General features: G+C 39.1%; 1 protein-coding gene across 1 annotated transcript in view; it reads right to left on the bottom strand.

Moving 5' to 3' along the window:
* Window positions 1–12,389, bottom strand: part of NIBAN1 (niban apoptosis regulator 1) — a 163,489-nt gene that overhangs the window by 98,551 nt on the left and 52,549 nt on the right. The window lies entirely within an intron of this gene.

The raw sequence follows: 12,389 nt of genomic DNA on the forward strand, positions 1-12,389 counted from the left end.
TCTGGCATCGTCCTGAGAGACTGTGAGGTCTGTCTGTCCTGTAACCAACTTTCTTCACCTGACATCCACAACCCACTGCCATGGCCATAAACTCAACTACAACCATAGACCATGGGTGGTTGTAGAACTAGGCCTTAAACTCCTAGTTCTACAACCACCATTTGGACTCATCCCTGTTCCCCACTTCGACTTGCTCTTGAGTACCCGCTCCCTTCAGCAATTCAGCTCCGTCTACACAGCAGTACAACAGCCCCAGGGCCCACCATTTCAACTCCGCCCACATAATCACTCAATTTTCTTCACATCTTAAGGCTCTACTTCTAGTCCTGCTAATCCACACCCCTGGTTAAAATCAACACACTGTTTCTTCTAGTTCTGCTCCTTTGTTTCGGCTTTAAAATATTTTGTGATTTAAAGTATTATGGGAGTTCCTGTTGTGGCTCAGTGAAAAAAAAAATCTGATAAGTATCCATGAGGATGCAGGTTCGATCTCTGTCCTCACTTAGTGGGTCAGGGATCCAGCGTTGCTGTGAGGTGTGGTGTAACTTGCAGACGTGGCTTGGATCCCACATTGCTATGGCTGTGGTGAAGGCTGGCAGCTGTAGCTCTGATTTGACCCCTAGCCTGGAAACTTCCATATGCTGCAGGTGCAGCCCTAAAAAGACCAAAAAAAAAAAAAAAAAAAGGCAATAAATAAAGTATTACATAATTGCCATGGGGTAGAGGTTAAAAATTTGGCTTAACAGTCTCCAAGACCTGAATTCTGGTCCCAGTTCTAGAAAGACAGAGAAGCAAACCAGCTGTTTAACCTCAGTTGTCACTCATCCTCTCCAGGACACAGCATCCTAACTGTAAAGGAAAATGCTCACTAGTCCACACTTTTCTTGGCATCTACATGACAGCGAAATGTAGCCATGGAAGTACAGCTGCCTCACAACTGTGACCAACAACTATAATACAGTCTCTCAGGACCAGAAAAGAATAAAGCAGAGGATTAAGCATGGGGGCGAAGCTTGAGAACTCAAGACGGAGGGAGAAAGGGAGAGTCAGGCGCTAGAATACTCTTGAGCTGTTCAAACTTAACTTTAGAAAGTAGGAAAAGTGCAAAGGCTGGAAAGGAGAAGGAAGGAGAGCTAGGGGAGAAAGGTCAAAGGGGCGATCTGAAGCAGATGAGAAATTCTCACAACCTTTCAAGGACTTGCCATACACAGTGTATAGAAATAAATAGAGGTCCCGCTGACTGTTTACAAGTGTTAGTCCTCGGAATAAGATGGTAGTTTGAGAAAAAATAAACTTGATATAACATTCCAAAATATTTTAAAATACTCTCATGTGAACTTGGCATAATCTTTGTTTTCAAATTTGATATTACAGTCAACAGAGAAATATTAAAATAAAACTTTCAGGCAGAAATTGTTGGAGTTATTACTCACGTACAATGTCAAAAATGAGTGACAGGTTCTAACCACACAGATCCAGATACTCAGCATGAGAACCCTTGAATCCATAGCTGCTGACGTCTATGCCTATGGAATCATTTCCCCAAATACCCACAGAGTATAAATACTCTTCCTTTATGGAGAATTCCACTTTAGCACAGGCATTTAGGTCTCATAATATGTATGAGGGAATTCTTGCTTATTCCTCAATAAAATGACATTTTCTGGTTGTATTTATGAGCTTTAATAATTATTACTTGTAAGGTAATTAGAGACCCACTAATAGTAGGTTCTGTAGAAATGCAAATAAAACCTCCTAAAATTTGTATCAGTCATGCTTTTGCTTGCTCTGTGAGCTTATGGTGTTCCTAATGAATCAGTATTTGCATAATACTTTAATATATTCAGGCTTTATAACTAATTGGTTATTATTTTATTAGCTTTTATACAGTGCCTAAGAAATAAAATTCTATAGACTTGTCTATAATTTTCTTCTATAGGCGTGGGACACCTTTGAGAATTCCCACAATGAGAATGAGTCTCACCTCACTGAAACATATAAACTTGAGTAACAAAATCTGCCCTTTTAGGTCAAAGTAACCACTATTTACTCTAGCATAAGAGCATCCTGTTAATTTCTGATGCTAATTTTTGCACTCTTGCAAGCACTTGGATTTAAATAAAAGGAGGTGGATGTCATTTTATGATGAGCTCTACAAAGCCTTGAAACCTGACATCCTGCCACATCACCAAGCCTCCCTCAAGGATGCCCTGCTTCTACTGAGATTCCATGATGCCACCACTCCCTCCCAATGAATGCGAAAAATGCTTCTGTGATTCAAACATCTGCATAGGGTACCATCAACACAGCATCCACCAGGGAGCACTTATGAAAAAGAGATTATAGCTTCCTTGGGTAATTAACTCAATGACTTGTTCAAAATGTGAATAAAATAGCTAACAACATCACAAGTTCTAGGAAGAACCTAAAGCCATTTCCAAAACGTATCTAGAATTTAGATTAAGTAATCTAAACCCAAATAAAGGGGTGCTCAGTGTAGGGATCTTGACAATTTGAGAAAAGCCAAGTGTTGGGGCAAAATATCACTATAATTAGGAGGATGGACTCTGGAGTCAGACAGACAAGGGTTTGAATCCCATCTCTGCTACTCATTAGTAGTGGAACTTCACACCAATTACTTTCCCTCATATAAAATGAAGCCAGCAAGAGTGGCAATCGCAGGAATTAAGAAGATGTTATATTACTCCACCATAACAAAGAATGAAGCACTGTGGCAATGTGGCTAGACCTAGAGAATATTATGCTTAGCGAAATGTCAGATAGACAAACACTATCTGATATCACATATACATGGAATCTAAAAAAATGATACAAATGAATGTATATGCAAAACAAAAACAGACTCACAGATATAGAAAATGAACTTGTGCTTACCAAAGGGGAAAGGGAAGAGGAGGGACAAATTAGGGGTATGGGATTTATAGACTGCTGTGTATAAAATAGATAAGCAAGCAGGATATACTATATAGCTCAGGGAATTATGCTCAATATCTTATAATGGAATATAATCTGCAAAAATATTGAATCACTTTGCTGTAACCTAAAACTAACACAATATTGCAACTCAACTATACTTAAAAAAAAAAAAAGAGTAGCAATCTTACAGTGTTGTCATAATTGCATGAAACAATGTAGTAAAGTGCTCTGCATTTGGCACATCGTAAGTATTTGGCAATCCCTAGTAATTAAATTAATGATGAAGCACTGAAGCCAACCACCCTGGGAAGGTCCTTAAATTGAACCAAGGACTCAAGGAGAAGCCAAAAGCAAGCTGTGTATTTAACTCTTTAGCTGGAGCCATCCTGTCTTGCCGCATACAGAACAGCCATCCCACTCACTACAAGCTCAAAACGAACATAACCTACATGTTCACAGATGTTTCAGGAATACTTACAGCATGTAAGAGTCCCTCAATGTAATTTAAAACCAAATGAATCAAACATTAGCCTAAATGAGCCAAAGCAAAAAGCGAGTTATACCTTCCATCACTTTCTGTATCCCTATTACTCTGTCCCCCATCATTCCATTCAAAATAATGAGCTATAAGACAGACTTTCTTTTCTGGGTTACATTGAGCCCCTCTCTCTGAGCCTCAATTTTCTGACCTGTAAAATGGGGTCGCCAAGACACTATTTTTACAGGTTTTGTGATGATTCAGTGAGATATTCTGCAGTTTAGAAAGTACCTAGAGCAGTGTCAGACACTTTAGCTACTCAACAAATTTTGACTAGTATCGCTATTATGTAATATTACATGGCGGAAGCATTCAAATAAGTGAATCCACTCACAGGCACCACATAAAATCACTTCAGCTTAAACTGTCTTGTTTCCACAGTTTTCAAAATTCTTGACTATTGAATTGCATTCCTCTCCACCCCCAGAATTAAGTATTACATTCACTTTCCTAAATTGTAACCCACAGGGCCAGGTCTTTGTCTAAAAGGAAGTTACTCAGTAATACAAAGATTAGAACCACAAAGGGCTTCTTCCACATTTTCTTAAACCAGCATTTTTGGCACATGCATATTTCTTCTAATCCTACTCAATTACTGCAGCCTGCCCATTGTGTTGGTACAGTTGACCTGATCAGGCTGCTCCTAACATCGCCCTTTAGTGATGACTAAAGTTAAAAGAAGCCTCCTTGGCAGCTCTGTTCACAACGCTTAGTTCCATACAGCTTTGGAAAAGTACGAAAAGCATCTTCTCTCCTTTTTCAAACCATTTGAATTCATACAGGTTCCAAAACTCAGACTCAGTTGAGTCCTTTTCTCTTGCTCCCATATTCAATCATCAAACCTTATCATTTCTCTTTCCACAGTATGTTTTGAATCCATCTCCTTTTCCCCACCCCAGCCACCACACTTTCAATCAAAGAACAAAGAACTTTCTAGTTCTCAGTTCTGAAAGAGGAACAAGAAAGTCAAAGCCAAAGTGGGAGAGGGGAGTGCCACTGCTGATACAGAGATCCTGGAGGATTAAGGGAGAAAGCTAGAACTTGGTCTGTGTGTCAAAGGCAGATTCTAGGAAGCAGCCAGAGTGAGTCCAGAGCTGATGGAGCAAAACAGGAGAGGCTGAATCGTAGCTGGCCCACTCAAGAGAAAGCCAACGTGAGTTATCGAGGCCCAGATGTTAGAGTGGGGAACTGTCCTTCAGAACCAAGTCTTGCCATTAATACTCCCAGGTAACTCTTTTGAAAGCCTTCAGAGGCACATCACATAGTGACAGAGCCATAATCCTCGGGGTTTGACCTGACAAATTTCATTTGACATGTTGTTGCAAGATCATGTTACTTCCGCTGTAAAACTCTTCAAGGGCTCCCCATTGCCTAGAGTGGTAACCACTTAGCTGGCACCAAATGCCCTGTGATCTGGCTTCAACAGTCTTGCTTCCCTTCTCTCCTACTCAAACTAACCCTTCTTCTCCCCTCTACGTGCCCATGCCTTCACCCCTCCTCCCTCCCTCTCTTCCAGCCCACGTGGCAATCCTAACCCAAGAAAATTTTTCGGCTCTCCCCACCTGGAAACACTCACCTTCTTCTGAATTCTCCCAAAACTGTGCACCACTTTTGCTACAGCTGTTTAAATATAGCTTATCTCTCCTCCAAGGGTATACCACATTTATGTACTCAGCAAATACTTGTTGAATGAATGAAAGAATGGCTAAGTAAATATTTAAGAATAGAGCAAATTATAGTGCATCATAATCCTGCCAGTTCCCCAGGAAAGGAGAAAGGTCCCGTTCTCAGCTTGAATATTTATTATTAAAAATATGCACTCTCATAGCTCAATTTTTTTGTTGTTGTTTTTTAAAAAAAGAATCTGACTCTTACAAGTTAATTCCTTTTAAGCTATTAGGTGAATTTTCCCCTGGGAATTGTATGTAGGGAACTATTTACAAACAAATATTTTCCTTGGTTTGCATTTCTTGACCAGTTTGTAGACATGAGAAATATACAACGGTCTAAGTAAAACTTATATGAAGTCTTCTCATTCTAGAATGTTCTGTGTCAACATTCCAGTTCTGCAGTAGTTTATTTCAATTCTATTCTGTATCAGCGTTTTTTTTCTTTGAAAGATACTATTTATAGTGGATTATTCCTAGTTCGACCATCCTTCTTAGTGTTAAAACAACTATGATATATTTAAAAGTATTTTCCAAAATATTCAGATTCCATCCTGTTTCAATCACTTTCAGAAATGTAGCTCATAAGTACAGCAAGATACAAAAAATCCAAATATTATTTTTGCTATATTTCCTTCTTATCTTTTTTAAATTATTTTTTAATAGTTGAGATTATTATATTTTGTATCCAGTTGTATTTACTTAACACTTCACCTTCAGTTTTTCTCATAATAACTCACAAAAACATCACAGCATTCAGATGTTACATTTTTACTGTTACTATGAAGAGGGAAAATACAGAATGTTTTTTTAAAAAAGAGGTTTATTTTAACAAAGTGGCTGTTTCCTGGGAAATGAAGCAAATCGTATGAGAAGAGAGTTAACAAGGCCTTTGGCACAGTTTCTTAAAACCTGTTGAGGTTTCAGGTGAAGATTAATTTGGGAGAATGAGAGAAGTAGCTCTAAAAATAAAATATTTTTAATATTTGTAAAACAGAGTATAATAATATCCACTATTATTTATTCTCCCCAGCATTTCTCAGCTTCTACAAGTTTTAAAATCCTGATGAATTATAACATCAGCTTGAGTCTCGGGTTTCTAAGCACCATCACTTTGCACCTTAGGGTGGAGAAGTTGAAATCCCAACTCACAATACAAAGGTGCAAAAATCTAATTACACAGAATAATGCCCAAGGACTCTCTCTTTCTTCTGGTAAGTGCCTTAGAGAATGAGGGTAAATTGGATTCTCCGTAATTGAACTAAATGATATTTTTTTTAAGCACATTTATTATTGGTGTTTGAGTGACAGGTTTTGTTGTTTTGTTTTTGTTTTTTAACACCCTACAACAAAAACTCTTCACAGGCAGCCTTGATGCCAGTAGGTCCCCACATCCTACCTGGCAGAAACTCCACTATGAGTTAAAAATGAGACACATATACCAACTGAAGTTCTCTGTGATTTACCTCAGATATTAATCCACAGAAAAGAAACACATACTTATGCTCCCAAGAGCTTATATTAAATATAACAGAGTTAAGCCAGGACCTTCGCTGGACTCAGAAAGCATCTGGACAGAAAGCAGACATGCTTAGGAACAAACAGTAGAACAGTTTCTTCATTTCTAAAACTCACGCTCATAGACATCCTAAACTCCGAGTTAGGTTTGCAGTGTACTTGCCCTTAGACTGTTAGAGACCCTCATCTTTTTTTCCAGGCCCTTATCTAAAAGCAGGCACAGTATCTTTAATACGATCATGAAGCTTAGCCCAATATGGGCATTCAATGAATCCACATGATGCTGTGTCAGAGGTCGGGAACCAGCTCTAACTGGTGAGGCAGAAGCAAAAATGTTTTCTAGAAATGATCACAGCCACCAAAATAAAGTTTTCCATCTGCACTATGTATTTAGAAGAACAATACTTTCACAGGTTACTATAAGTAAGAGAAATGGGAGGAGCTATATAAGGGAGGAAAAACACTACCATTTGATGTGACAATTCCCAGTACTTTATTCTATGGAAAAATTGTGGTCAGCTATTCTGAAGAACAGCTCTTTAGAACTCTAGGACCTCAAGTCTGGTGCTCTCTTTTTTAAGGGAAGAAACTAACAGTACTGTTAGAAAAATATGTATGCCTGTACTTTTATGCATACCTTTTTCTTGAGCCATAACTAGATGGAAGCTAACTTTACATTTTCATCCATTTCATTTGGGAAAAGTGCTTAGAAATTCTCCAGATTATTCTGCCATTACCTCACAGCATGCCTCCAATTCCGTCATGACACATCTGATGAAAATAAATCTTGTTTATTTTTCCCCTTCCCTAAATTGTTAAATCTCCCTCAAGGAAGCTGCAGATAGGCTGTCTTTTCATTACAAAAAGGAGAGGGTAAAGTGTGAAAAGGAAAATCAAACCAGTGTGATACAGATACTTTTTCAGAAAGCATCACAAGAACTATGATTTCAGGAGGAATACGAACATTTTTGCCCATTAAACAACTCTTTTCGGTTTTGAACAAAATATAAAACTGAAATGCAGAAACTGAAAAAAAAAAATGAAATTCCCTTTGGTCTTTTTGAGTCTAATTATGGTTACTAATTTTTGGCACTTTTATCAGAAAGGCTCTCAGATTATTCCAAAATTCTGAAAATAATATTTGCTTTGAGATTTCAGCCATGCAAATGAACACAACGTGCACCTTAAAAGAAGTCAGGCCAGACTGAAACCAGGCAATACGCTTAGGAAGGTTAGTGATTCCCCTTCCAATATAACAGGTTTGCCAGTGTCTACTCCAGATTCTCTTATTTTTCTGAATATATCCTTTCTATTTCAATATACTTTTCTTCTTTCTGCACCGAAGTATGTCTGTTTGAAATGCTTTCTGTTACAGTTTCAGGTTATATTCAAGAATTAATGCCTTTAATGTAAACAAAAATGTCTAAAAGAACTGTGTTGGAGCTCAGATATGCTTGCGTTTTGTTAGTCTGGGGAGATGGGTAACAATAAGGAGTAGACCTTGCTAAAAAATGAAAGGTGGCGGGAGTTGCTTTTGTGGCTCAGTAGGTTAAGAACTCAACTAGTATCCATGGGGTTGCATGTTCGATCCCTGGCCTCACTCAGTGGGTTAAGGATCCGGTGATGCCATGGCTGTGGTGTAGGCTGCAGACGCAGCTTGGATCCTGCATTGGCTGTGATATAGGCTCTGATTGGACCCCTAGCCTGGAAACTTCCATATACCACAGGTGCAGCCCTAAAAAGCCAAAAAAAAAAAAAAAAGAGAGAGAGAGGGAGACACAGAGAAAATGAAAGGTGACATTATTCGGTTTGGAAAGGTCCAGGAAAACTTTGTAAACTATTCAACACACTGAAGACCCACTGACTTTTTGAAACTATATACAAGGTATATAAAGTACTCATGAGTGAAAATTAGTTTAGCACATTCTAACTTATCCTCACAAGAATGGCAGAACTGCCAAAATGGTTCTGACTCCTGTCCACTTGATTCAGTCAGACACTGAGTCCTCTGAATACAATTTTCTTGATGACAACTCAAACACAGTAATAAAGTTTGACCTAGAACAGCCCCAAAAACTCATCACATAGTCACATTCTGATTTTTTGACTATGTAATGTGCATTAGTAAAAAATTAACCAAAAGCTATTGTATGTGATGCTCTCTAAAAACAGAAACAGAAAAAACCCACCCTAACTCCCTACAGTACTATCTAGCTAGTACCTGGTTTATTTAAAGTCACCCATTTTTACTATGAGAATTGCTCTTCCATAATGTGAATTCACATGGCACTTTATAAAAGTGATAGAACCTCATAAGATTAACTTTGCTCAGGGAGGAGTTCCTGCTGTGGCTCAGTGGGTTTAAGAACCTAATATAGTGTCAGTGAGGATGCAGGTTCGATCCCTGGCCTCGCTCAGTGGGTTAAGGATCTGGCCTTGCTAGAAGCTGCAGTATAGGTCACAGATGTGGCTTGGATCCAGTGTTGCTATGACTGACATGTCATTGCCATGAGCTGTGGTGTAGGCCAGCAGCTGCAGCTCTAGTTCGACCCCTAGTCTGGGAACTTCCATATGCCACAGGTGTGGCCCTAACAAAAAGAAAAGATTAACTGCTTGAAGTCCAAGCCTCACTCACTCTAAACTAGTATTATATGCACCAAGGGAATTAAATATGAAGTAGAACTGTAAATAATTGAGACCACCTTCCACGATACACCTGCAAAAGCAACTTGAGTTCATGGTGGCAGCACACATGCCAATGTCAGCCACATTCCAATTTTCATATGTTGGTGAAAAAACCAAAGAGTACAGACTTACAGAGCTGGATGGGAGCATAACAGTCACTTCCAATCCTCTCCTATTTCAGATCAAGAAACTGGCCCATGCACAAAAATAGTTGGTAATAATACAGTTATGAAAATGTTAATAAATCAATGTCAATGTCTTTGAGTTTTCCTCTACATTAATACTACCCTGGGAGTTCCCTTGTGGTGCAGCAGGTTAAGGATTTGGCATTGTCACTGCAGTGGCTTAGGTCACTGCTGTGGCCTGGGTTCACTCCCTGCCCTAGGAACTTCCATGTGCTGTGAGTGTAGCCAAAAAAGTACTACACTGATTTCTATGGAGGAATTCAAGCACTTTCTTTTATTAATGGAGGAATGTAAGTACATTTTCGTAATGGAAACCACTTTGTCAAGAAGCCTTGTGAAATGATCTTAAATTCAGGTCAAAAGACATTGTTGGAGTTCCTGTCATGGCTCAGCAGAAACGTATCTGACTGGCATCCATGAGGATGCAGGTTTGATCCCTGACCTTGCTCAGTGGGTTAAGGATCCGGTGTTGCTGTGAGCTGTGGTGTAGGTCACAGATGCAGCTTGGATCCCACTTTGCTGTGGCTGTGGCATAGGCCAGCAGCTACAGCTCCAATTCAACCCCTCTCCTGAGAACCTCTATATGCCGCAGGTACGGCCCTAAAAAGACAAAAAAAAAAATGTTGTTATGTTAATTTAATGTGTTAATTTTAGTGTCCTTTGGTGTTTATATGCTTAAACATTATTCAGGATATGTCTTTGAAGGTTTCTGGACGAGGTTAGTATTTGAATAGGTAAGCCGAGCACTGACTATCATATTACCCTATGTTGGTGGGCCTTGTCCAGTCAGTTGAAGGCCTAAGTTGAACCAAAAGGCTGAGTAAGAGGGAATTTCCTCCTGTCTGTCTTGAGCTGGGAAACTGGTCTTTCCTGGCCTCTGGACTTTGAAACATCAGCTTTTCCTGGATCTCTAGCCTGCTGACTTTCAATTTGGAGCTGTACCATCAGCTCTTCTGGATCTCTCATTTGCTGACCTCAGATCTTAGGACTTGTTGGCCTCGATTGTGTGAGCCAATTCTTTTTTTTAAAACATCTCTCCTGACTCTCTCTCTCTCAGCCTGACTAATACAGATATAATCAACTGAAGTACATTATTGAGTCCCAACATAATTATAAATTTATTTCATTTAATATATATTAAACTGTTGGTCAACAAGTTAAAAGCAATGCAAATGTCTAGGGCTTCAATGTAATGAGTTCTAAATTTATCAGTAGAATCAGCATGCCAATGTGTTTCAGAATACTCTCTGAAACATATGGAAAGGTATTTAAATCATTCCATGAAGTGAGTTATGAAGGACACCCAATGCATCTGGCTCAGGTTCATCCAATTGGCAGAGGTTGCCAGCAAGAAGGCAGAGATGCAGGAGCACTCTGGGCACAGGGGAAATGAGTTGACCTTATCTGAGTATCCCTTAATCTCATTCAGGTGTTCCAATTAAGTGGCATCACTGTCTAAATTAAAGCAGCAGTCTTTGCTGGCTAATACCGTAAAGCTCCCTGGGAAATGCACTAATTAGGTAGATTTTCTTATCTACTGACTAAGAATCTGTTGTGCACCAAATCAAGCTTCAAAGGTACTGCTATGGACCAACCCATCATTTGCAGGATATTTGAAATATCTTTTCCAAAGTTCCTCTGGTCTCTTCTCTGTATCCTACTTTAAATGAACCATGAAGCATGTTGAATCACAGAACACCAACAAGGGTTTTGTATATGTGTGTATTTTAATTATGAACCATTTCAACATAGTGAATAGTAAAGTGAACAATATATATTCCCACAATCCATTTAAATAAAATTCTAACATTATCCCATGTTTATCCCCAAAAATTTTAAACAAAATTTGTTGTATAGCCCCCTTTTACCCTGCCCTCAACATTAGTAGGCACCAACTATGCTCAACATGATGTTTATTCCTTTAAGTCATCTTAGACTCTTGCTACATGCACATGTATCCATATAAAACTAATAGCACTGTTGTGCATATTTTCAAACTTGGTTCTACCTGTCATTCAGTAGCTTGATTTTTTCACTCATATTATGGCAGAGAGAGAGGTATTATATATTATATACATATCTATGATATTTAATTCTAGCTTATTCATTTTAACTGCTAGCCATACTTCTAACATATATGACACTTTATTTATGTCCTTGCTGATGGACCTCTCATTTTGCTCTTATAATCAACGCTGATGTCAGTGTTTATGATGCAAATACATAAGAGCGTCACTAGAATGAGTGTCTAGAATTCTGGGGCAAAATGTAAGCACCTTTACCTGCAGTTGGTATTGCAAAATTTTCCTCCAAAGTGTCTGTACAACACACACGCCACTAGCTGAGTATGAACGTTTCCTCCTCCCACATCCTTAGACACTCGAGGAATTGCCCAACTTACACATCTATGTTTACGTTGATGTGTGAAAAATGGTGCCAATTTACATTGACCAGATTACTATTGAGTGAGCATCTTCTCATACATGTATTGGCCATTCAGGTTTCATTTTGTTTTGTTTTTTGTCTTTTTTTTTTTTCTGTCTTTTTCTAGGGCCGCTCCCGTGGCATATGGAGTTTCCCAGGCTAGGGGTCTAATCAGAGCTGTAGCCACTGGCCTACACCAGAGCCACAGCAACGCGGGATCCAAGCCGCGTCTGCAACCTATACCACAGCTCGTGGCAACACCAGATCCTTAACCCACTGAGCAAGGCCAGGGATCAAACCCGCAACCTCATGGTTCCTAGTCGGATTCACTGTCCACTGAGCCACGACAAGAACTCTCAGATTTCCTATTCTGTGAATTCATACCCACTCCTCATATGTCTTTTTACTGATGTTTATTAATTTTCACTGTGAATC

The sequence above is a fragment of the Phacochoerus africanus genome, chromosome 11, assembly GCF_016906955.1.
Source record: "Phacochoerus africanus isolate WHEZ1 chromosome 11, ROS_Pafr_v1, whole genome shotgun sequence".
Lineage (NCBI taxonomy): Eukaryota > Metazoa > Chordata > Mammalia > Artiodactyla > Suidae > Phacochoerus > Phacochoerus africanus.